Source organism: Pan paniscus, chromosome 2 (genome assembly GCF_029289425.2).
Source record: "Pan paniscus chromosome 2, NHGRI_mPanPan1-v2.0_pri, whole genome shotgun sequence".
NCBI lineage: Eukaryota > Metazoa > Chordata > Mammalia > Primates > Hominidae > Pan > Pan paniscus.
The window spans coordinates 65,506,706-65,534,493 of record NC_085926.1 but is presented as its reverse complement, the minus strand read 5'-3'; the positions used below and the strand labels follow the sequence as shown (position 1 = coordinate 65,534,493).

At 38.8% G+C, this 27,788-nt stretch overlaps 1 protein-coding gene across 36 annotated transcripts in view; it reads left to right on the top strand.

The window, feature by feature from the left end:
* MAGI1 (membrane associated guanylate kinase, WW and PDZ domain containing 1) overlaps positions 1-27,788 on the top strand; it is a 675,392-nt gene that overhangs the window by 418,422 nt on the left and 229,182 nt on the right. The window contains exon 1 of one of the 36 annotated variants that reach the window (XM_063602809.1): positions 19,503-19,629. The exons of the other annotated variants lie outside the window; for them this stretch is intronic. The gene's annotated coding sequence lies outside the window, so the exon portion shown is untranslated. Of the gene's footprint in view, positions 1-19,502; positions 19,630-27,788 lie in introns of those variants that run through there. 36 annotated transcript variants of the gene reach the window in all.

Here is a 27,788-nt window from a genome sequence, read left to right as displayed (position 1 = left end):
GAGATAAAGGTCACTGGAAACTTTCTCTCTATTGCTGTTTCTCTGCCCTTGTCCTCCATCTAAACTAAGGGCTGTCTGAAAGGATTGCTTTAGCCTTTACAAAGCCTAGCCTGTGGCAAAACTATGACTAGTAACAATAGCAATAGCTCTCCAGCTTTTGGGTACCTACTGTTTACGGGATCCTCTGTCATGATATCTCTCTCTGTCCCTTTCTCTTTCTCTATCATGTCATCTCTCTAACTTTGGCTTCACCTAAAGTACACAAACTCTTAAGGGTCTGAACTCTTCGACTCTATCCCTTTTCTATTTAACCACAGATGTTTGTTGCGTATAATGTAAACAACATTTATCTTGATCAGCTTTCTACTCTTTTTCTCCCCTTCTCTTCTACCCATCATGACTGTATTTTCCCATGTGCCCTTGGCTTGTCTGTGATACGGGGACTCCTCCCACCTACTGACCCACCCCTTGACTGCTTACACCTGTCCTTCTCCATTGAAACTTATTTGCTGTGCATCGGTTTGCTATTGGGCTTCCTTTAAGAAGACAAGCATTAGAACAAAGAAGTGAATGTTTCTTATTGTGGTATGAGGTTCCCTTGTCCGTCATATATTTGTGACTTTAAATGTGGTTCTGTCCAAATTATCCTGTGTAAGAGGATGTTCCAACAGAGGACATTCATGGCTAGCAACGAATTCTTACGCTTTTGATTTGTTTTTGTACTCCTCATAATGTTTAGCACAAACTATGTACATAGAAATCACTTTAAATACAAGATTGCCCATGTCAAGGGCGTTACTGTGTCAAGGATATCACTGCACTGCTTGTACGTGGTTTCCTATTTCACCATGTATAAGGTGAGCTATGATTTATGTTTCACAAAGTAAGGTAATAGTCCAGGCAAGGAGTTTTGTGCCAAATTAAAAAATCTTGAGATTAGATAACAATACTTTTTGTTTAGATGTGATTTGGAGCTAGAGTATGGGCTCAGATAAGTGTAAACACATTTTTATCCATGGGACTCTCCAATGGAGCACTGGAAGGTGGTGAGGGAAGCGGGAAGGTTCTTTGTTATTCTGGAGTTTTATTCATTGAGGAACTTGGAGCATCCCTGGAACCCTCCTCATAAATGCCAGCAGTATCCCCCATATTTGTGACAACTCAGCAGAAAACCACTTTGCATTTCTACAGTGCCCCTTCAGGAGCATTGAAGTGTGGAATCTATATTTACCTCTTGCTAGGGGAGAAGTGAGTTTTCCTGTTAGTGAGTTTATGAGAAGCACCTGGACATTCCTGACCGTGACAATTCCTGTTCTCTTGGGGGCTCTGTCTGATCCCAGGGAAGCGTGCATTCACTGTCCATCCCTGCTGGAAATCTTCTTTGGGTGGGTCTCACGGGGAAGACAGTGGTTTTGAGATTTGCTGGGGAATGGGTTTGGTAAGTGTAATTTTGGGGGTGATTTATTAACAGTCCCCTTGTTAACAAAGATCTAAAGCCATTTTCTCCATTGTAGCTTTTGTCAGTAATAAAACTGACATTGTGATGGGTGGATTATGCCATTTATTACAAGGCTTTGTTTATTCTAGTCCATGTCAGTTACTTCTATTGATACTCCACCTTCTTACCTTTTTCTTGCTTGCTTTTTCTCTTTCTTTCTTTCTTTCTTTTTTTTTTTTTTTTTCTGGAGACACAGTCTCACTCTGTCTCCCAGGCTGGGGTACAGTGGCATGATCATAGCTCAGTGCAGCGTCCAACTCCTGGGCTCAAGTGATCCTCCCACCTCAGCCTCCAGAGTAGCTGGGACTACAGATACATGCCACCATGCCTGGGTCTTTTTTATTTCTGTTTTTGATCTTATGTATTTTATCAATCCTTCTCCTTACAGCTTATCTAGAACCATTTTTTTAAAGCTTTAAGATCGGCTCTGAAATTCTAAATTCTGCACTAGACAGGGCAGCTGGCATTCATCACTCTTTGTCAGTAAAGAGCCTACGTACTTTACAAATATTGTTTGGTTAGTTGTACCATGATGCTAGTGGTAGTTATTACTGTCATTACATATGAGGTAAAGGGGGAGCAGAGAGGCTGAGTAACTCATCTGATACCATGCTTTCTAATTTAAAAATTGATACCTTTTTTAAAAAAACCAAGTTGTGTTTATTGAGTATGCCCAATGTGTCAGGAACTCTGTTAAACACATTACTTACATTATTTCCTTTTATCCTCTTAATCTTTTGAAGTGTAAGCTATTATTATATCCATTTTCCAATGAAGAAAATGAGATTTATAGCGGCTCAAGTGCATACACTTACAGAGCTGAGTTTGATTTCAGTCTGGTAGACCCCAAAGTTATTATCTTAAACCACTGCATTTTACAGCCATTTGTACTATTAGTTTACTTTAGCACAATGGCATATGTAATGGAAAAGAGAACCACTGGAAGGGCCCTTCCAGCACCTTCAGGCCACCTTTCAGGGCCCATTCAGCATAGTACACTTGGACTCATGCCCTGCCCCTGTGTGTCATTAGCGCTTGTCTTGTTGAGTCTAGAACATTCAAATGTGATGGGCTTTCAGGTGTGGTGGACCTGAGAGGCTGGCAGGGTCTACCACTTACCAGTTTTGTTGGCTTGGGCAGGTTACTCATGCTTCCTGTGACTCAGTTTCCTCATTATCTTTACTGATGTTTAGAAGAAGTATGGACGCACCCAGCCATGAGCTTGATACTTTGTAGGCCCTCTGTTAAGACTGATCCTTCTTCCTTACCCCTTTCCCTTCCCTTTCTAGCATGACTTCCCAAACACTCTTTTCAGTTTCTCTTTAGGCTTTGAGGCCTTATTTATATGAAGATTCTTTTTTTTCTTTAAACAAGCTAAGTTTTAAAAAACTGACTTTCCAGCATTTGTTGAGTAACAACCCAACACTAGATGCCAGGCAAGAATATAGTGAAGATTAATAATTGGATGATTTAGCCAATAATAGGCATGCTTGAAACAGCACATTTTTTGCCTTTTCCCAGCATCAGCTAATTCCCCAATGTTCTGTTTCTTTGTATTTCTTGTTATACGTTGTTAACCCTAATTGCCATTGTATAGTTGCTGAGTGGATAGAGTCCTATTGGAGAAAAAATGGGAAAAAAATTACAAACGTAAAAGCTCATAACACTGGACTTGATTTATATGTGTCTGTTAATAGATTCAAATAAACATGGTTTGGCTGGTGTTCTTTATTCTAAGGTTCTCAGGGATGTAGAAAAAGGGAAAGCCATGGGAGTTTTAGATTAAATTTAATTAGAGTTGTGGTAATTTATAATCTTCTTGTGAAAACATGTTAGATCAGACCTCACCACTTAATAATAACATCTATCATTAATTGAGCACTTACTGTATGCACCAGGCACTGTGCTAAGTGATTTAAAAGCTTTGTTAGCCATCTCTGAACCCTGTAGGGCATAGTGTTATCAGTCCTGTATTCTGTATTCTGTAGTATGAGTGCAGCATTTGAGGTGTGGAGAGCTTAGGTAGTGGCATCTCCAGGGAGGCACAGTTTAATAATGATGGATCTCAGATTAAAACCTAGTTCTAACCACCTCCACAGTCCAAGCTCTTGGTTTATTTTTCTGCCTGCCATCACCTTAAAGACCATTTTTAAAAATTAACATAGTAAATTTTAAAAAAGAGTCTCCTCCCAATAACATATGGATTAGTATTTGGCTGAGTGTAGGATACTAATATATCTATTTGGCAGTCATGTTAATTTATTTAATTGCTTTATAATTTTAGCTGACATTTTCCATCAAGATTTGTTGCAATTATAAAGCAATTTCCATGACGATTTTTGAAGGCACATGAAAGTTTTCACAGTATCCTTACCATGTATTATTTATTTTGAGGAAAGGATGTTTTAGTTTCCCAAGAATCATTTGAGTCAAGAGAATGAGAAATAATATATTTTAAAAAATTTCCTTGTATCAAATGTGTTCAATAAACGTAAGTAAAATTTCTGGCTTCTATAGTGGATTGTGTGTATTTCTTCTGTGGTCCAAGTAAGGAAATTTCACCATTTGTGTTCTGATTGCCCTACCTAGTTTGTGTTGGGGAATGAACTGCCCAAAATTTAAACAAGAAAACGTCAATTGTGTTATTTTCACTACAATATGAGTAAAGTAGACTTTTAAAATGATCAATGACATATTTTTCTTTTGCATTTAAAATTAACCAATAACATCATTATTTTTAGGAAATACATGCTAATGTATTTAGGGGTAAATGGCCATGGTGAATGATGCAACTTATGCTCAAATGGCTACAAAGCATTAAAAATGGTTACAAATATATTATGTGTGGGAGGAGGGAGAGAGAGGACAAATGACAAGCTGGTAGGTTAAAATGTTAATAACCAGCAAGCCTGAGTAAAGTGTGTATGGTGTTATTTGTACTATTCTTATTCTTGCACTGTTCTGTGAATTTGATATTTTCTATAAAAGGAAAATCAGCCTATACCAAAAAATAAAAAATAATCAAACAACTATAGTTTGGGAGAAGGGATTATATGTGAAAGTTATGTTTTTGTCTCTCTTCCCCCTTATTTATATCAGTGTTTTTAGTCTAGAATTGAGATTTTGTTACTACCTTGATAGATCATGTTCATTAAAATATAGAGAGACTAGCCTGAAAGATATTGTGCACATATTAAAACAAGAATCTAGCACTTACAGAATACCAAGTTTATGCTAAGTGTTTTCATTATAGTTTCCCATTGAATACTTGTAGAAATCTTATAAAGGAAGTAATTACTATTAGTATTTTCACTGATGAGGAAACTGAGGCTAATAAAGTTAAGTGGCTTGGCTTACAATTATCGAATAGGACTGCAGCTCAGTCAGGTTGGTTACAAGAACCCCCACTAATAACCACCACTGTTTCTTTCCTCAGACTATATATGTGTATATATACTATGTATGTATACACATACAGTATATAAACATATACTATATACTGTATATACACATGTATGACACTATATATACTATACTGTAATAGTATAGTATATATAGTACTAGTATATATATACTGTATATACTAGTATAGTATATATAGTGTCATATATGTGTATATACAGTATATAGTATATATAGTATTCTATCTGCTGTATATACATATGTAGTATATATGTGTGTATACATGTGTGTATGTATAGTATATATACAGTATATACAGTATACTATATATACTGTATATACAGTATACATACATACTATATATGTATATACAGTATACACAGTGTACTGTATATATGTATATATGTATAGTATATATAGTATATAGTGTACATATATGTACATATAGTATATACACATAGTATACTATACTATATATAGTATATATACTATATATGTATATAGTATATATAGTATATACTATAGTATATAGTACTACACGTGTGTATACACACATATATACCATATATGTATATACAGCATAGATGGAATACTGTATATATACTATATACTATTTATACTATATATAGTATACATACTATATATTATATATGTATATAGTATACTATATATTATATATGTATATAGTATACTATATATTATATATAGTATACTATACACTATATGTATGTATATAGTACATATACTATACACTATATGTATGTATATAGTACATATACTATACACTATATGTATGTATATAGTACATATACTATACACTATATGTGTGTATATAGTACATATACTATACACTATATGTGTGTATATAGTACATATACTATACACTATATGTATGTATATAGTACATATACTATACACTATATGTATGTATATAGTACATATACTATACACTATATGTATATATGTATATATACTATACACTATATGTGTATATATAGTATATATACTATATACACACTATATGTATGTATATATGTATATAGTATGTGTACTATCTACTATATAGTGTATATATACCATATAGTATATACTATCTACTATATTACTATCTACTATATAGTGTATATATACTATATAGTATCTACTATCTACTGTATATATACTATATACTATATATACCTATATATATAGTATATAGTATATATATGCTATATATATAGGTATATATACTATATACAATATATGTACCTAAATGAACGTGACATTTTTCTCCTTTCCCGTCTCATACAATAAGATTACAAACAGACCTTATAGAATTATTGGAGTTGCAGTTTCTGTGTTCTTAGATTTCATCAGTTGACTTGAGGGATACATATTCCTTATTTCCATCTCGAAATGGCTTTACACAGTCTCAAGTTCACTTAATTAGTGACTTGGGAAAAAAAAGATATATCTGTTTCAGTGGAATTTTGAAAAAAAAAGTTGCCTGAGTTGTAGGTAAAGTGTTCTTTAAATGTATAATATGACTTGGAAATAAGACATCATGTGAAATCATCAGGTGGACTGAAATTCTGTTCGAATTCTATCAGTGTTGCCTGCCTGACCCTAGCTAATTCTGGGAATCTAGATGGCTTTTTCCCCAGTGGATAGAAGTTTGTGGCTAATACAGGTTTCATTAACTTTTTTGTTTGATGTTCAATTCTAGTTCTCCCAGAGGCGAGCTATTGAAAGGTGGGCATTCAGTGTCATGCATTGCTTCAGAATTAGATACCCCATTCCAATCCACTTGAGTCAAGGATGCTGTAGGGGAATTTTGTAACTTCTTAGCTCACTGTTGAGTGGATCATTTATAAATCAAGAAACAATTAGATATCTAAGGAACATGGAGTAGGTAAAAAAAAATGTTGTTGATATAATAATTGCTGTTTTGTTCTGAATTTGTATTATATACTTAAGGGTCTGGCCTGTCTAGGCACATCAAAGTCTCTTTCCCTTCCTCTCTCCCTCTCCCCTTCTCTTCTTCCAGTTCCTTCCCCTTCTCTCTTTCCTTCCTTTCCTTCTACCTCAGAATGGTCTATTTCTTTCTCTTATTCCAGATTCTGGCAGTAGAATGCAACGATTGTGAACAATTGCTTGTGCTAGTCATATGCGGGTTCTAACAGAGACCCTTTAAAAAAACTGAAGGAAGCAGGGCATGATGGCTCACGCCTATAATCCCAACACTTCAGGAAGCCAAGGTGAGCAGATCATTTGAGCCCAGGAGTTTGAGACCAGCCTGGGCAACACTGGGAGACCCCATCTCTACAAAAAATTACCCAGGTATGGTGGTGCACACCTGCAGTTCTAGCAATTCAATAGGCTGAGGTGGGAGGATCACTTGAGTCTAGGAGGTTGAGGCTGCAGTGAACTATGAGCGTGCCACTGCACTTCAGGGTGGGCAACAGAGCCAGACCTTTTCTCAAAAAAAAAGAAAAAAAAACCGGTGGCTCTTGCCTGTAATCCTAGTACTTTGGGAGGCTGAGGCAGGTGGATTTCTTGAGGTCGGGAGTTCAAGACAAGCCTGACCAACATGGTAAAACCCCATCTCTCCTAAAAATACAAAAAATTAACTGGGCATGGTGGCACGTACCTGTAGTCCCAGCTAGTTGGGAGGCTGAGGCAGGAGAACTGCTTGAACCCGGGAGGCAGAGGTTGCAGTGAGTCAAGATCAGGCCACTGCATTCCAGCGTGGGTGACAGAGCAAGACTCCATCTCAAAAAAAAAAAAAAAAAAAAAAAAAAGAGAGAGAGAGAGAGAGAGAGATCGAGATAAAATAAATATAGCAAGTTATAAAAATCTTAAGTACATGGTTTGATAAATTTTTACACACACACATGCACCACGCACACTCATCCATATAACCATTACCCAGGTCAATATTTTGAACACTGAGGATTTCAGTAGCTCCCTTGTGTCTCCTCTTATTGAACGCTTCCCTTCCTTCCCAAAAGTAACCACGATTCTGATGCTATCACCCTGGATTATTTTTGCCTGTCTTTGAATTTCATGTAAATGGAATGATAAAGTATGTATTCTTCTGCTGTAACTTTGTTTGCTAACATTACTCTCTGAGATTCATCCATGTAGTTTGAATGTAGCAGTAGTTTGATTTTTTTAATTGCTGTGTAGTCTTTGATTGTATGAATATACTATGATCTGCTTACCCATTCTTCTGTTGATTTGTTTCCAGTTTTTAGCTACTGTTGTGAGCATTCTTATACAATGGACATGTGTGCACAATTCTAGGAGTAGAATTGCTGGATTACAGTGTAGTCATATGTTCTGCTGTAATAAATATTGCCAAATAGTTTCCAAAGTAGTTACACCAGTTTGCACTCACACCTACACCGTGTAAGAGTTCCAGTTGCTTCTCATCCTCACCAACATTTGGTATTGTGAGTCTTAAATTTTTGCATATCTTGGTGGTTGTGCAGTGGTATCTCATTGTGATCTTAATTTGCATTGTTCTGATGTAGAATGATACTGAACACTTTTTCAAATGCTCATTGTCTATTTGGATATCCTCTTTCATGAAGTTTTTATTCAAGTGTTTTTCCATTTGTCCGTTTTTTTTTTGTTTTTTTGTTTTTTTGTTTTTTTGAGATGGAGTTTCACTCTTGTTGCCCAGGCTGGAGTGCAATGGCACAATCTCGGCTTACTGCAACCTTTGCCTCCTGGCTGATTCTCCTGCCTTAGCCTCCCTAGTAGCTGGGATTACAGGCGCCTGCCACCACGCCTGGCTAATTTTGTATTTTTAGTACAGACTGGATTTCACCATGTTAGCCAGGCTGGTCTCAAACTCCTGACCTCAGGTGATCCGCCTGTCTCACCCTCCCAAAGTGCTGGGATTGCAGGCATGAGCCACTCCACCCGGTCCCCGTTTGTCTTTTTAATCGGATTGTCATTTGCTTTCTGATTTGTAGAAAAAACTGGGTTTTAAATTTTGACTCTGTTGCTTATTGGCTGTGCTTGCACTGGTTGTCTAACCTTTTTGAGGTGCTTCTATGGAATGGGGCTAATGATACCTGCTTTGTAGGTTGTGGTGAGAATCACACGAGGAAATGTATGTGAGTTCCTAAGCATAGTTCCAGGCACACAGATGGCATAAGTAAGTAGTATTAAAACATTTTTTTAAACCTATTCTTAAATTAGGTGAACAGTTCATTAAGTTATTCTGACATTTTTTTCTTCTCTTTTCTTATGTGCTATTCTCTTTTTTATACTTGTAGTACAAAAGGAAAGACAGTGGCCGCATGCATAATACGCAGTAGGCCGAAACACCTGATTTGTTCAAAGGAACACTTGAGGTCATGTCAATTCCCCTAAGAAATTTTTCTTGTAATGGGAACAAATGAGGACCAGAAGTGAGTTTCCAAAAAGAGAGAATAAGATAAAATATAGACATAGGACCCAATTAAAGAAATTTACCTGTCCAGGGTAGTAGTAGGGAGCACATAAGAATAGTCAGTGGCCTTTGTGTTTTATTTCCTCTCACTCTCTTGTCAGTTTCTCAGAGACTCAGTTTTTTTCATTTGCAAAGCAAAGATAACAATGCCTATTTTAAAGGGTTATTGTGAGGCCTAGAACAGTGCTTGGACTCCTGTAAGCACTTTATATAATGGGGGCTGCTGTGATGTGTAATGGTCATGATGGGAGTGAGGATGATGTTGAAGATGATGAAGATACCACTTCTGTTAACAGAGGCATTGCCTGCCTTTACTGTTGCCTGTTGAAAAGTTGCTTCAGGGGCATATACAATAGCAGTTTCAGGGAGTGATGTGACCTGTAGCAGGAAGGGGAAAGTCAGGAGAAAAGAATTTTCTTCTCTGCAAGAGACTGGGGTAGGTACCAGCTATTTGACAGGGAGGCACTATTCTTGGATGTCCATCTGCACACTAGATTCATGAGTGTTGGGGATTACCCGGGCATCCCAAACCATATTACAGTGAATTATGTTATCGTTATTTATTTAACATATACATATATTTTCAAAATATATAGAAAATGTCAGAATGGGAAAAAAAAATCATAGGGACTTAGGCAGTTATTGGAGCTTGCTTTAAAAACCCATATCAGTGTTGACCAGAATCTGGGTTTCAAGAGAATTGTCAGGAAAAGTAGTCTTAGGTCAGGAGGGTGGCTCACACCCATAATCCCAGCACTCTGGGAGGCCAGGGTAGGTGGATTGATTGAGCTCAGGAGTTTGAGACCAGCCTAAGCAACATGGTGAAAACCCATCTCTACAAAAAATACAGAAATTAGCTGGGCTGGGTGCAGCGGCTCACACCTGTCATCCCAGCACTTTGGGAGGCTGAGGCGGGTGGATCACTTAAGGTCAGGAGTTCGAGACCTGCCTAGCCAACATGGTGAAACCCCATCTCTACTGAAAATACAAAAATTAGCCAGGCATGGTTGTGGGTGCCTGTAATTCCAGCTACTCAGGAGGCCGAAGCAGGAGAATCACTTGAGCCTTGGAGGTGGAGGTTGCAGTGAGCAAAGATCATGCCACTATACTCCAGTCTGGGTGACAGAGCAAGATTCGATCTCAAAAATAAACAAACAAATAAATAAATAAATATCCGGGTGTGGTGGCACACACCTGTAATCGCAGCTACTCTGGGGGCTAAGGTGGGAGGATTGCTTGAGCCTGGGAGGCACAGGTTGCAGTGAGCCAACATTGTGCCACTGTACTCCTGCCTGGGTGACAGAGCAAGATCCTGTCTCAAAAAAATAAATAAATAAACAAAATAAAAAAATAAAGAAAGTAAAAGTAAAATAACCTTCAGGGCACTGAGAGGCACGGTGCAGTGGTTGCTGAGTAAACATAGGTTTTGGATGTGGAAAGATACGTGTTTGACTCATAGCCCTTCTGTTCTCTGGCTTTGTGATCTTGGATAAGTTCCTTCCCGAGGTTTTGCAATTTATAAAATTGGGACAATAGTATTATCCCCATAGACTTGTAGGGAGAGTTAATTAACATAATACATGAAAAGCACCAAGAGAGGCTCTGGCACATAGTAGGTGCTCAAACTGCAAAAATATGTCCATGTATCTGATGAGTAGAAATGCACATTCTGTGCTAATTGAAATAATCATTTAGTAGGCAGAGTTGAATGGATGCAAAGGAGGAGGGAAGGGATGTTTTACATGTAACTACCCTGCACACAGTAGGACTCGCTGGATCTCCTCTCTGGGTTGTGGGTAGATGTGGACTTTCATTTCAGAGTTTGATTCTGTAATTCTTTCGTCAAAATATTTGATGTTTCCTAGAGCAGTTGCAATTGAGATACGTTTCCTATATAAGCAATCTACCATTGAACCTGAGTTGGACAATGTATACTTTACTAATATAAGGCACACTGATGGGCACACTTAAATAGTAAGTGTGATATTGTAGACTTATTTTTTCTCTCTCCTTCATTAACTCTTATCTGCTGAAAGCCCTTCAGCATGCTTTAAAAGTAGGTCAGACACTCTAGAAGGGTCTGGTTGGCCTACAAGGGCTGGTTTTTCTTTTTTTGCCAACTCTTAGGGTCTCCATCATTGAGTTTGTCTGTCTGCAGGAAGATGAGCACTTCCTACAGTTGTGCATGGCCTACAGGAAGCACAATTACTTTCACATCATACTCCCCAGCAAGTATCAAATCTATCATTTCTCCCCCCTTTATTTATTCACTGTGGCAGATTTTTTCAGGAACTCATTTGGCTGGTATGTGAGTGTAGTGTAAAGTTGCACAGGTGAAATTTTTCAAAGATGCACACGGTGAGCATGATGTCGAGAGCCGTAATTTGTGTTCTGAAGCCAGCAAGAGTCACAACACAAAATACAAAAGGATGATACCAGCACAGGTTCATTGTAAATTGTGCAATTTTAAGGATAAGTGGATGTGGTCTTGTAAAACAGGTCATTTATAGTGAGGTCTCGTCATACAAATTTAAAGGGTCGTTATGACATCCCTTGTACAATAAATGTTTGAAGTTTCTGGAACTTTATCTTTGATAGAGCTGTTGTAGAATGGTTCTTCTCTCATTAGCTATCTTAAGTTGCATATTTTCATGGCATGAGTCATTTTCAGGCATAACAACTGGAAGCTTGCTGCTTTTGTGTTTTCTTGGAAAGCCTGTAAAAGAGCCCATTTGAGTACATTCCAAGAAGATGGTCATCTTTTGCACCTTGGAGGGAAGTAATGCTAAATAGTGACACATTAAGGAAAATGTTCCACATCTGTTCTATTTTCACTTCTTGTTGAAATTTACAGTCATAGGAATTTTGTTTATTCCCCATTTGCTGCTTGATTTTCCAGTTGACTAATAAAAGCCAGAGACTTGTCAATGGAGTTTTTTTTTTAAAATAAGCAGTTCACTTCTTCACACATTTGTGGCAATTCAAGTTAAAATCCAGTAGGAAAATAGCATTTCAAGTTGGTGTTTTTGGTTTCTTTTTTCTTATATGGTGGAAATCAAAGGTTCTTATAAGGAAAACCCCCATCTCTGTGAATATATAAATAACTGTGAAGTGATTTATTATTTGTCTTTGACATTATATGAAAGTCATCGTATTCCACAAGCCAGGAAAAACATCCACAGTAGCAACTCTGATATCGTTTCTCTGTTATTATTTTTAGGCCCTTGGCCAATTTAAAAAGCATCAGATAAATTGAGGCACTTTTGTTTTGCTTGCCTTTCTCCAGCAGTATTTGCTATTTCTTAAATAATCATTATACATTAATGTCAATATATAACTAAACATCGTTATCCAGGCACAACTTTGCTGTAGAATCCAACATAGCTTAAAATGTTATCATTGGAAGAGTGTTTTTCATTTTTATTAGTGTCTTCTTTGTGATATAACACCAATATTTCTTGATCCTCAGATACTTTTTTTTTTTGCATTTGGATGTTTTTAAACATAGATGTGCATATTTAATGCCGTAGTTTTCTTTTCTCCTGAAAAGCCATAAATTGAAAGTTGAATCTTATAATTAATCACATCTTAGAACTAAGGAAATTTTGATATTGTGAAAATTACAAAGTGCTATAATGTGAATGTATCACCCAAAATTCACGTGTTGAAACATAATGGCCAATATGTAGTAAGAGATGGGGCCTTTCCGAGGTGATTCAGTCATGAGGGTGGAACCTTCATGGATGGGATTAGGATCCTTTTAAACAGACTTGAGAGAGTGGGTTTCCTTTCTTCCAGTCTTCTGTCATGTGAGGACCCAGCATTACCCCTCTGGGGGATGCTGTAACAGGGCGCCATCTTGGAAGGAGAGACCAGGCCCTCAACAGACAAACTTGCCAGCACCTGGATCTTGGAATTCCCTGCCTCCAGAACTATGATAAATTTCTGTTCTTTATAAATGACTGTCTCAGGTATTTTCTTATAGCAACACAAAGAAAGACAAGGCTATTCTTTTTTGTTAGTTCTGCTTTAACTTTATATTCAGGTTTACAAGACCAGCCTGTAGGAGACTTTTCAGTTTCTTAGGGATTTTACCTACAATTAGAATAACTTTCTGTTCGATGGCAGTAATGCCTCCCTTTTATCTATGCTCTATGGTTCAATCAACTAGACAGAAAATTTAATGCATGTTTCCAAATAATACCTTAATTTTTTATTCCAAATAACTGTCAAATTTTTATTATGTAGATTGTCATATAAATTTTTTTATTCAAAATGGAAGCAGCATCATGAATTTCATTGTCCCCTTTGACCATCTCAACACTGTGCTATATATATTTTTTGGTCTGGTAATCATAGATTATCATTTTTTAAATATTCATCTGAGATCTTTTTCTAATTATTCTTAATATGTATGAACCTGTAGAAAATATATAATAAACAGTATGGAAAGTATGTGTGTTTGGAGTTGCATAAAGGGTATCACACTTTTCTTTGAAAGCTTGGTAAAATCTGTCCATAAAATATCCTGGCCTGGTATGTATTTTTTTCTTTGCAGTAGCTAGGAAAAGGGAAGGGGGAGATAGTTCTTTAATTTCATTTTAGTTACAGTCATTGCTCTATTCACATTTTCTATTGCTTCTTAAGATAGTTTCATTAATTTGTTATTCTAGAAAATGATCCATTCTGTCTAGATTTTAAATTAATTGGTATAAAGTTGTACATGGTATTCTCTTATACATGAAAATAAATCTTTTTAATATTTGTATTGCCTCCTTTTTTGCTCCTAAGGTTGATTATATATGATTTCTCCTTTCCCCACTCATGGTCCTATTTGCCAAAGGTTTTTCTATTTTAATAGTGCTTCCCTAGAAACAGTTTTTCTCTCTATTTTTTCCTTATTGCCAACAGTGTCCAGTATAAATTTCTACCTTAATTTCATTATTTCTTCTTTCTACCTTTTAAAAACAGTTTTATTGAAATATAGTTCCCATACTACATAATTGACCTATTTTAAAAAATCGTTACTTTTTATTCTCAAGGTGTACAACTGTCACCACAAGATTATAGAATGTTTTCATCACCCCGAGAAAGAAACCCTATACGCATTAATAGTCACATCCCATTTCCTTCTAACTCCCACAGCTATAGGTAACTTCTGATTTACCTTCTGTCTCTATACATTCACCTATGGTGTGGATTTCATATAAATGGAATAACACAATATGTGACATGTTGTGTCTTCTTTTACTCAGCGTGATGTTTTCAGGTTTATCCATGTTGTATCAGTATTTCATTCCTTTTTATTGCCCAATAGTATCCTCTCATATGGGTGTGCCACATTTTATTCATTCATCAGTTAGTGAACATTTGAATTATTTCACTTTTTGGCTATTATGAGTAATAATGCTGCTATAACGTTCATGTATATGTTTTTATGTGGATGTATGTTTTTATTTCTCTTGGCTGTATACTGAGGGAATCATGTGGTCATATCATAAATTTAACTTTTTGAGGAACTGCCAGACTGTTTTCCAAAGTGGCTAAACCATTTTATATTAGCATACAGGACACTTCCAATTATCAACATCTTTACTTACTTGTCCTTTTGATTATAGCCATTTTAGTGGGTATGAATGGGATGTCATTGTGGTTTTGATTTGTTGAGCATCTTCCCGTATGCTTGTTGGCCATCTGTGTATTGTCTTTCGAGAAATGCCTATTGAATTCCTTTGCCTATTTTTAATTGGATTATTTGTCTTTTTATTGTTTAGTTGTAGAAGTTTTTCACATATTCTGGATACAAGCACCTTATCAGATAAATGCTTCACCAGTATTTTTTTTCTCTCCATGGGTGTCTTTTCACTAACTTGGTGATATTGTTTTCAGCACAAAAGTTTTAAATTTTAATACACTCTAATCTGTCTAATTTCTGTTGTTTTTTTTTTTTTGTGCTTTTGGTGTCACCCAGGATAAAAAAGATTTACTGCTTTTTTATCTTGCTCTTAAAAGAGTTTTATAATTTTAGATCCATGGTGCATTTTGAATTAATCTTTGTGTTTGGTGTGGAGGTGGGGGTCCAACTTCATTCTTTTGCATGTGGATATCCAGTTGTCCCAACACTGTTGAATTTTCTACTTTCGTTTTTTAATTTATTTCATTTTAACTTTTATAGCATCATGCGTAGAAAGCATAATTAATTTCTGTCTCTCTTATTCTCTAATAAATGCATTTAAGGCTATAATTTCCTTCTGTGTGGGCATATGGGTACATCCTGCAGGTTTTATTATGAATTTTTGCTTTCCCTTTGACTGTTAATGGCTGTTCTTACTGCATTTTAGTCAGTGAATGTGGCCTGTGTTATGTGAGTTCATATTTTATCCAAAGGACATTTCTGCTAAAAAAACAAACTATAAAACCCCTTTCTGACCCCATGGATGTATTCTACCTCTTTATTATATCCAACAGAGCTATATGCTTGGTATGTGCTCAATAAATATTTGTGGAAAAACATATGCAGAGCAAGCATTTAGAGGGAATCCACACCTAAGAGTTAGCGTGTTGATGTGCCAGTAATAATACTTAGTCAGCACTTTCTCTGTGCCAGGAACTCAGATCTAAGTACCATGCCCTCTATTCACCCAGTTAGTCTTCATCACAGTTCCATGAGGCAGGAACTCTTTTTACTCTCATTTTACAGGTGAAAAAGTAGAGTCATTGTAAGGTCAACTTTGCCCAGTGGTTCACACTGAGAAAGCCAGAGGTGGGGTTTTGAACTGGTCTGGCCCCACATCCCACTCTCATAACCAGTATGTTCTACTGCCTCGCAAGTGGTCACTTTTCCACAGCATTTATTCTGATTCCTAAACATTTCTCTAATTATTTTGAATGTGTTCAGTGAGAGAAACTCTTGGCCTTTTTCTCACAGTTATTTCTCAAAAATTGCCAGTAAAGAAGTGTCTACATTTCACTGCCTCTCTAAACTGTGCTCTCAAGGCACTGAAGCCATAGCTTGCCCTTGGGCTCTATAAGCCAGGCACCCATGAAGCTGGCTAGCCCAGGACCTACTAGTTTTAATTTTGTGTGTGCGACAAAAGAGACTTTAAAAGAAATGCAACTAAGCATCTCTCCTGGCTTATGCTGGAGACCACACAAGCTGGGAGAGCCTTGGTTTTTGAGATCGAGTGTGTCAAGATACTACACCTCTGAGAAAAACCAAGTAGATTTTCATGGACTCTTTTCCTTGTGCTTCTCTTGCACATAGAGAAACCTGGTCTTTGGAGCTCTGATTGAAAATAATTTGTTATTATTAGGGATATTTCCTAACCAAAATGACAGCTATTTTTCTCTCCCTATTGAAGACTGGAAAGCTACATCCTTGAATACTTATTGAAGAAAAGTTCCCTTCTTTCTCTCATAAAAAGAATGCCTTTTGTATTTTTGTTCCCTTCAGGGAAGTCTCTATGCAGATTCCTTGCAAAAGAGCAATTTAATTTGTACTGTACAATCATTTTCTTGTGGAAAACTAATAAAATACAAATTCCATTTTTCAGCATTAGCTTGTGGCTAAAGGCTTTTGAAAGTTTTATGTAGTATCTGCTTTTCTTTTTCCATTTTTAAAAATAATGATTGAGAGGAAAAGTAATGTAAATGCCCTCGTATGTATTATGTACATGGTTGATAAAGTATTCCCTTAAGTTTATTGTTTCTCTCAAACAAAACATGTAAGCAAATACTTTGCATGTAACTCTTAAGGCCTTTCACCTTCCTGCAAGTAGATGTGAATCAAGAATGAAGCCAGTGAATCTGTGTTTCTTCTGAGACATCTTACTCACTTTTTTCTGGCAGGTCCAGGATGTCTAGGGTTCTGGTGTTTGCATTTCACTAATTGAAGCCCTGGGAGCTGTTCCATTTTGCAGGTCCCCTCAGTAGTAGAAGATGAGCACTTTCATTTGGTTGAGATGTTTTATATAGAAACAATCATAATAGTAGCAGTAGTGATAGGTGACATTTAGTGAGCACCTGTTATGTATGGTGAACTGTACCAAGCACTTTGTATGTGTGATCTGTATAACAAGTAGAGAGTTTTTGTTCCATTTTGTACACCAGGGGAAACAGGCAAGTAATTATCTACAGTCACACAGCTGGAAAATGGAAAGATGGGGTTGGAACCTAGTGAGTCTGACTCCAGTATTGAGTCTTTTGACCACAGTGAGTGACTAGAAGGAAAAGGGGCCTTAGACATGCTGTCCTTCCACACCCTGGATTTTTCAGATGGACATGCCTAGGTTTACTGAGTAGCAAATATGAAGGAACAACATTTATTTTCTCATCTGCTATGAAATCCAGCCGATACTGCATTCGAAGGAAAGATCTATGCTGCCTTGTTATCTAAATGGCCCACTGCCCTCTCACCTTTCTCCCGCACCCGTAAAGCCTGCTTTGCCATCCTATGATCCACCCATTTGTAATCTAGCTTCTGCATTGCCTCCCCCAACATACCCCAGAAGGAGGTATGCCCTTGCCTCCTTTCCCCTCTTGCCCTATTTTCTTGGCATTCTTCCTCTCAGAACATCTCCTCCTGTCCAAGTTGTAGTAATGAATTCTTGGAGGATGCTTGCACGTGACTCTGTAGCACCTGGATTATGAGAAGGAAGGCAGTGGATAGCGTCCTTTCTTTGACAGTCTGGAGGCATTCACTCTCTTGCTACAAGGTGTAGCTTCAGCAATGACTGACCATTTGAAAATAGAGAAAACTTACCTTTCCAAAGCTAGAGGTCTCTCAATAAAGTTTTCTCACTAAGGTGGATGAAGAGGAAGGATCCCTCAAAAGAAACAGGGTGGAGGTGATACCGCCGGCTCTTAGAGAATCTTTTAAAGAGGCAGGTTTGCCAACCATCTGCTCCAGAGGCCAGCCTCTCCCTATCCACTATCCTATCACTCCTTAAAAACAGTGAGTTTTAATGACATAGAGTTGCGCAGTAAAGAAGCAGCTTGATTCTGAGTCAGATTGTACCCTTGATTCTTGAAGTGTCAATTCCTTGAAAGTGGATCCTTCAAATTCATTTTCTAAGCCACTCCATCGTCTTTAGTTTAACTCCAAAGGAAGACAATTATTTCAAACATAAGAGTTATTATCTATTGGAATTCCTTCCAAAGTTGGGGAAGAGGCAGAAAGGCAGAAGTCAGTTTCATCAGAAGGGACTTCTGTCCCTTGCTCTTGGGAAGTCAGGGTTGTATCCCTAACCAAGAAAGGGAGTCACGCCCCTTCCCTCGCCCTCACCCACCCACTCATGCACTCAGCCTCCAGCATGTCGCAAATGGGGCAACCCTATTTCCCGCCTTTCCATGCCCAGGGGCTCCCACAGGGCCATGCGGGTGATGGGGACCTGACACGCCCCAGCAGGGAGAGGCTCGCTCAGTCCCCGCCCCCTCCGCAGGTGCAGCCCCCTAATCCCCCCGGCCTAGATATCCGGCAGCCTCTAGGAGCCCGGGCTCTGTGATGTAATGCTCTTTTTTCACACTCCCGGCTTAAATACAGATGGAAATTGTTGTCATGTGTTAGAAATGTCGCCAGTAATATAAAAGGCGCAAGCCTGGGCATCTTCTCTCCCTTCTCGCACCATCAGCTGCTCCTGCTGCCAGCACCTCTTCCCTCGAAAAACCGCTCTGTGGTCAGGTGGCCGAGGCGCCCCCAGCTCTCCTAGGAAGGGGTTCGGTCCCACCCCCCCACCCCCGCCTCTCTTTACAGCCGCTGCAGAGCCGAGGACCAGCGTGGTGGGAGGCGGTTTCAGGCTCACAAAGGGAAGGATTAATCTTGGCGATTGGGCTGGGGTTTGCAGGCAAGTACAAGTGGTCCATGATCTCTCGCCACCCCTCCACCGCCCCCTGCCCACTTCTGGATTCGAACGCTCCGCTGCTGGAGGAAGCCTGGAGACAGGCAGGCGGCGGCAGAGGCTCCCTGCCACCGGAGGTTTGAGCTTGGGTTGTGGGAACATCCATGGAGGTGAAGATGCCGTGTGTGGTGTGTGGACCAGGGAGGAGGGGCGGGGAGAAACCCGGCCAGCTTGGGAGGGCCAGATGGCTGCGGCTGCGTTTTAATTCACCAGGCAGGCCCGTTTGGCCAGGCTGGGAGGAAGGGGGAGGGGGGAGAAAAAAAAATCAGAGGTCAGTGGATAGGGAGAGGCCGGGCTCTGGAGCAGATGCCTGGCGAACAATGGGGCTTTTGAAGGGGATGCTGGAGGAAGTGTGGCGCGCGCTTTGTATTGCCTCCTCCGCATTGCAGGTTGGAATCGGGCAGCTAAATTTTAATGAAGTGCATTCCAAAGTGTGCTCGTCAGCCCGGGCTTTTGGAGCGAGGGGCTCGGCTGAATGGGGACTGGGGGTGGGAGGGGGAGGGGGCCGGCGAAATGAGTTCCTGATGGATGGTAAAGGAGGAGATGAAAGCCTGCTCAGTGTGGAGGGCAGGGGAAGGGAGGGGGGAAAAATCAATACGTCCCCGTGCATATTAATAGGCTCCAGCAGGTGTTGGTAAATGTATGTTGCTGCATTGTTCCGGCGCCCAGGCTGGGGAAGGCGGGGGAGAGGGAGAGCTGCTTCCCCGGGCAGCGCGGTGGGCAAATGCCTTTGCACTTTGGAGGGCTTTGTAAGCTCTCGGGGAAAATAAGAAACGGAAGGGCTGCGATTCTCCTCTGTCCTTTTTCCTATTTCTAAAAGGAAGAATGTACATGCGGAAGGCTTTTTAAGTTTGCTTCCTGGAAATTAACATTTGTATGTTAGAGCACTGTGTTATCTAGGTAAGAGATGTATGTCTGTGGGCATCAGAAAACAGAATCCAGAGTCTGGCTTGCTGAGTGCTTGGGAGCTAAAAGGCTTTTCTCCCTGTCTGGTTCTGTAAGTGAATGGGCCAAACCCGGAAGGCTGGGGGATTTTTGAAGATTCAGGAAGGCTATGCCTCCCTTCCTCTTCCTAAGTCCTAAGTCTAACTGACCTGGGTACCAGGGGGCAATGGAGTGTACAAGGAAGCTGTCTTGTCCACAGTGTTGGTATATAGACTTTGTCTCACACTCAAAGGGAGTGGATTTGTGCCTGAACTAAATTATTTGAGGGTATATATAGCTTATTTATAAGGATTAGGTATGTTGGGCCCTTTTCTCTTTCCCAGAGTTTACCGTGCTCAACACCCTGTCAATTGAGAATCAATTAGGAGACTACTTATGAGTGTGTGCTAGCCAAATAACCCTTGCTGGTTTATAGTGTTGTTTGTTTTACTACTCCTCTTGGATGAGTATTCAGTGCTTTCAAAAGATTCGGACATATTTGTTGGGGGTTTCAGTAAAACAGGAAGCTTTTGCATGAGGGCATTGTGACTTTTATATTGAAAACATAAAAACTCCATATGCACATGGTAACCCACGGAATGACATACTGTCTTTGGGGTTCTGGGAAAATAAATGCATTTCTTAGTTGAGAAAAGCTTGTCTTTTATCATCTATAGGGCTCATACTTTCTGAAAAACTGTTGTTTTTTGATCACTTGGAAGCCTGTATTAATTAGATATGAAGTCGGATTCTTTTCGTGATTTAACTTGCACTGAAACTCATCAACAAGGCGCAGCTCGTCACTTGCCAATGAATTTTAGTGCTGTTGAAAGCTTTAGCAGATTAATGGTATCAACAGAGACTCAATTCCTCCATTTCTCAACTGAGCAAACAGAAGCAGTCTGCCCCTGTCTCTCAATGCCTTTCCTCTTTTGGCTTTGGGAAAGGGGATGGGGCAGAGGGAAAGGATTCTTGATGAGGATACTCCTAACTCCTCACCCCCATCCTTACCCACCCCAGGGAGTTAAAAACTGAAGCTTACCCATTTGCTTCCCTATGTAGTTTCTTTCTTAGGCTGTATATTTCAAGTTGTATTTCTGTGTTTAAAAAGATGCTTGAGGTTTGGTGTTTGGATTCGTTGTGTTTCTGCTAGAGAGACGTGGAATCGGTCCGTTATTCTTTTTACTCAGTTATGGCTCTTAAATCGGTCTGTTCTTATGATTAGACTTGAGGCTCCTCTCCTGATCCTTGCTGAGCAAAAGCATGGGCATGTGTGTTTGATACGAAACCACCCCCAGGGGAGACTAGAGCCTCACTGCCTCTTCAGTTTAACTGTGGCCAGAAGAGGCAATTTGTGAGGTGGCCCCTGGTGTGTCCACTGGAATTACCAACCCTGAGTCTAGATTCTCTAAAAGCTTGTGGCAAAACAGTTTCACATGGGCTTTATTAACAGAAAGGAGCTCTTTGAACCTATACGTTTGATACCCAAGACTGTTTTTGTGATAAACAGTTGTATGGATCTTTGACATTCTTGTGTATAAGAACAGAAACTATGCCCATGAATTAATGGTGCAATAGAAGTAATGACTATAGCTGATTTTACTAAGACACATCTAGCAAAGGCTTCTGATGAGGCAGCCTCTCCTTTCCCCTTGTTTTCTATTCATTCTTGGCATATGGATGGGGGTAGAGGAGTGGAAAAAGAAGACAGAGAGAATAAGATCTCCATATTTACAAAGGAGCTAAACACCGTGCTTAATTGACACCAGTTATTGAAAAATTTAATTGTAATTTCTCTTTGACCCTGTGCTGCGTAATATAAAGCAGGTGATGTGATACCAACTGAAACTGCCTGTTTAATGATTTCAGTAAATAAATACACAGACCCATGCATTATTCTGATGTTGGCTTATTAGGCTTGCATGGAATAGAATTTGGGAGACACTGAGCACTGAAGGTAAAAGGGTTTCTAAAGCTGAAAGTAAATATAGAGTTGATAGTACTAGAAAAAGCTAAATCAAAAGACACCCCCCCATCAGAATACTGCAGAGATTTCTTTTTCTTTGCAACTGTATTTGCATAACAAAATTCTGTTCATTTAGTAATCACCATTTTCTCAGCATGTTTGTTTCTTCCTTTGAAAAAAAAATTTCTTATGTTGATAATCAGACCCCAAATATTTGAATGTAAGCACATCCCTCGCAGTCATACTGACACCCTCTGGCACCAGAAAAACTGTCATAGCATTTTTTGAGATGTCTGGTGGGAAGAAAGCAACAATGCCAGCCATTAATTCAGTAACTCTGCTGATCTCTGTGTCTGATAGTAGGCCAGCTGTTGATGACTTTTAGGCTTTTGAAGTGTTATAAACACTAAAAATGTAAAGATGCTGCCTTCCTTTGCTTCCTTGGTCTTGTTGACAAGTTTCTGCTACTGTTGGCCTTCAGTAAATTTACATGACTAATTTGGGATGTCAACACTCAGGAAAATTATGACTAAACAATGTTTCTAAATAGTGGGATCTGGGATTTGCCATTTTGTTATTGGTAAACCTGTTTGACAAGTGATTCCATTTGATAAAAATGGCACTCAATCCATTTGCTTTTCAAGAATCCAGTGAGTTGATGACTGATGCCATCTAGATATCTGGTTTGGTTTTGTTTTTTCAAATACAGTCCTTGAGCTGCTGTTGCTGATTATTATTTCTTCATCCATGGAGGTTGACATCCTTAAAGTTTTGATAGGTGGCCAGATTCAAGAATAAAAACAGGATGGAGAAAATGTTACCTGACTTTTACCAAAATGTTTGAGAAGATCTGAGGCATGAGAGTAAAGGGGAGGTCTTGGGCTTGAAAGTGACTCATCAGGCTGAATGTTCTTGAGTGAAAAGATTTTTAAATGATTATCTGACCTGAAAGGGCAGGAAAAAAAAAAAAAACATATTTCTTTTAATTCCATTCTGTGAGGCTTTTGTTTGTGGAGATTTTTAAATTATTTCTCTTTCAATATCCCAATATATCTATATCCATATAATGAGATATCAATATGTTTCCAGTATTTCTATATCTAGTCCTAAGCACAATGCTTAGCAGGTAATATATGTTCAATAAATACTTGAATGAATGGACACATTAAGAACTTTGACCTTATGCAGTCATTATGAAGTTCAGGCTGTTTCCTAGAGTGCTATTGTAATTATCAAAGCAATGCAAAAAAGTACAGCTCCTTGAAAAATCATTTTGAAAATAGAAAATGAAACATAGGTTTGTTTGTATTTAATGATAGATATTATTTTCCACCAACCAGATAGTTTATCCTATATTCTATTGGAAGTAAAAAAGCATTTAGATTTCTGCTCACTGTTGAATTGTTCTGAAAAGTTGATACTGCTCGCCTGATTAAAGAATCTCCTTTCCCCCCAATCCTTCACAATCTACTAGTCCTCGCATCTGAATTATTGCACTGGGTATATTTCTTTGCCACAATAAAGATTAGATCAGTGGGAATCTACAAATTTGACAACGACTGTATGAAATAACTTGGCTATAAGACAGTAAGTGCTATAATTTTCTCATTAATTGTGGAGTCATGCCAAAGAGAGTTGCTTTAAAAATACATGATTATAGATAGTGACCTGAAAGGGAAGCAAAAAAAGTCTGTAAACATTTAAACTCCTTTTTATGAGGCTTAACACTCCAGTTTATGCATGCTTTTGCTATATCCCTTTCTAGCTTGGGACTTTTTAATTTACTACTTATAATTTTACCTCAAGGTGACCTTATATTGAGAATAACTTATAATATTTGAGTGCCTACTATGTGGTAGGCGCTTGTTAGGCACTGGGGATCATAGCCCCATCAACAAAATATAAAAACCCCCTGCCCTCCTGTAACTTGTATTAGAACGCATCTTAATTTACTTCTAATAAGATCAGGGAATAGGGAATAAGGTAGAAATGATTAGTTAAAATGAGATCTTTCCACTATGGGAAGTTTTTCCCAGAAGTTACTGTGGTTGGCAAAACAAAAGTTGGGTTGGTTGCTTGCAGAAAAGTCAAGCACAATGGAAAAATGCAGCATAAAATTACATACTAGTCTTCATTCTTTCTGAAGTCCAACTCTCCAAAAGTAATTGCATGTACGTGTGTTCCTTTGTTTCCCTCCTAACTTTTCTGCACTAATATATATATGCACATAGCTTTTTTCTTTTTTCTTTCAAAGAAGATGCTATCACACTCTACCTCCTGTTCAGTAAGTCAATTTCTTTTCCCCATCTGAAATTGACATCTTAATATGTAACACAAATATCCTACCTTATTCCTGGTGACAACCACCTAATGTCCCCAAGTATGGTGGGAAGATGGTATAATATGTTTAACCCTTGCCCTGATGGTGACCTGTTAGCATGTTTCTATTTTTTCAGTATTATTGATAATGCTCTATTAACTCTCCTTTGCATGCTAGTTCAGTTGCACACTTTGTATTCAGTTACAACTTGACTTTTCTTATTGTCTTTACATCTGGACAACTTTCCATGTCAGTAGATGCATGCCTACTTTATTCTTTCTAATAATAACTGGAACCTACTTTTGTTAGGTTGCTATGTGCTAGGGCTGGCTGATTTAGTCCTCACAGAAACACTAAGATATATTTATTTATTCAACAAGTATTTATTTAACAACCTTTATGTGCTAGGAACTGTGTTCTGCCTGCCTGGTATATATGATCAACCAAAACAGATGAAGATCCCTTATAGGGTTTATGTTCTAGTCAGGTGAAATCAAAACAGTACATGTAATAGTTGAGTGAATCATTTCGTATATTAGAAGGTGGGACATTATACGAGGGAAAAAGCAGAGCAGAGTAAGGGGGTTGAGTGTGGAGATTGGGCATGTTGCAGTTTTTAAATAGAGTTTTCAAGGTGTCAAGGGTCGACCTCACTGGAAAAGTAACATATAAGCGCAAACCTGAATGCATGAGGGAAGGAGCCATGTGCATAACTGGGTAAAAGCCAATCCAGTGCAAAGGCCCTGTGGCAGAACTGGTACCTGCATTTTCAGAGGAACAGCAAGGAGGCCAGAGTGGCAGAAATAGAGTGAACAAGGGTTAGAACTATGGGAGGAGAGGTCAGAGTATAAGGAAGAATGACAGATTATGCTAGACATTTTAGACCCTAACCAACCACGCCACCCAGAATGAAATAGGAGCCATTGCAGAGTCTTGATCCAGGCAGTAACATGCTCCCAATGAACATTCGCAGAGCCTCACTGAAGGTAGTAGGATGAGGTTTTCCGAAGGAGCGGAAGCAGAGAGCACTGACAGGAAGTTGTTATGACAGGAAGTTGTTATAATCCTGGTGTGAGATTATAGTGGCCAGACCAGAGTAATGGTAGTGGAGGTGTACAAAGTGGTTATATATATTTTGAGAGTAGACTCATGCCTGATGGATGACCTGAGGGGTGTGAGAAAAAGAGAGGAATTGAGAATGACTCCAAGGGTTTTGGTTTTTTGCTTTTTAACATGAACAACTGGAAGGACAGAATAGTCATTTGCTAGATGGGGGACACCAGGCGGGGGTGGGTCATCTCTTAGTTTAAGATCAGGAGTTTCATTTTGGACATGGTGAGCTTGACAGTCAGGACTCTCAAGAAGGCAGTGGTTGTAGATGGTGGAGTTCATGGAAAATTTTGCTGTACCATGATTTAGCCCAACATTCCCCAGTTTTTGAATGATGGAAATGGTGATGAAAGGAACATCCTTGCACACATAGCTTTGTGTGTATTGTGAATTCTTCTGTAAGTTAAACTCCTGAGAGTGGCATCACTGAGTTAAAGAGAATGCACATTTTAGGATTTGAAAAACTCCCAAATTGTTCCACTAAAAGAATTATATAATTTACATTCTCATCAGCATGTGTAAGCATGTTCATTCTCTTGTTTCTTAAAGTTTTGCTGGTTTGATAGGTGAAAAAACATGGACTTTTTATAGTCTTTACCGCAAGTTCATGTTTCCTTTGGCCTTAGAGGCTCTGTCCAGATTCTGGAAGATGTAGGAATTTATCCTGTCCTGTGAAGGTTTGCCTATCCTGGGCACAGTAGTGATGTAGGTCACATTTGGTAGGACAGACTAATTGCTTGAGGACTTAGCTCTCTGCAAGGATGTAATATATTCAGCATTGTTCAAGCAGCTAATTAAAGACGAATGGGGGGGACAGCTAAGTAGCAGTTTTAAAGTACATCTCCTTTAAAAGGGGAAATTTTGAATTATATCATCCTCAGAAAAAACAGTTTATTCTGACATTTGGACAAGTTTTAATAGCAAGTGTTGAATTAAAATAGTTGGCCCAACCAAGATAGTTAAGAGCACCGAGTGAATTCAGATTTCTTTACAGTTATACAAGGTCAAAGGAGTACCAAGTTGAAATCTTTACGATTTTTTTACCGATTAATCAAACAAATAGTTGTTATGACCCAAATATGTTTATGAGCCCGATATTATGCTGGGTGTTAAAGATACAAAGATGTACAAAATAGCTTTACCCTCACTGGGGAATTGGTGGTGGTGAGAGACACATACATGGCCAATGACATCCCACCGTCACATGGGTTGTAAGAGAAGTATGTCAAGGTGCTGGGGGAGCACAGAGACTGACCTGTCTTTGTCTAGAATTCAGGTCAGGGAAGATTTCATAGTAGAGGAGACACTGGTGATGCGTTTTAAAGGCTGGATGGGAGTTTTTCAGAGGGAATGAAGACATTCCTGGAAGAGGACCCAACCATGTGTATATCAAGTCATAAGAGGCTGGTGTTTCTGGGAAGGGATTAAGTCATGGATCGTTGAGTGTGCAGTTTTAAGAGTTATGAGACACAGACTCTGGGATGGACACAGAGATGCCAAGGAGCCTGGAACTTATCCTGAGGGTGATGGGTGTCTTGGAAGAGTTTAGGAGAGTCACATGGTACTATTTGTTTTTTTTTTTTTGAAAACCACCCTGGCAACCATCTAAAGCAAGGGTCATTCAAGTAGGGTCCTGAGGTCAGATTTGGCCCACTGCATGTCGTGGTAAATAAAGTTTTATTGGAACCTGGTCATCTGGTTATTGTATTTTTTTTATGGCTGCTTTTATGCCACAGTGGGAGTGTTGAGTAGTTGTGGCAGAGACTACACAGCCTCCAAAGCCTATTTTCTATTTATTATCTGACCCTTGACAGAAAAAATTTCCCAACCCTTGATTTAGGGAATGAAGTTAATGCAGGGGGGGTCAACAAGGAAGCTGTGGTCAAAGTGAAAGCCCAAGCTAAGGCAAGAAAGATAGGGGAGATACCCAATAAATAAATATTTAGGGAGAGAAAAGACTTGGTGAATACTGGAGCAGGAAGTGCAAGGGAGAGGAAGAGGTCCAAGATGACATGCATGGTCCTAGGAAGGGTGACTTAGTAGATGGGAAAGTCACAAGGGGCATGCAAGTGGGCTGTCCAGCAGAGTGTGGGATCTATAAGCCTGGGAGTGGCCTAACTGGTTGTCCAAAACAGCGTGTTTAAGTTTGAACCTGTTTTCATAGTATCTTGTTAATATATAAAAATATAGAAGCACCTTATTTCACTGCCCCATTGTAAGGAAATGAA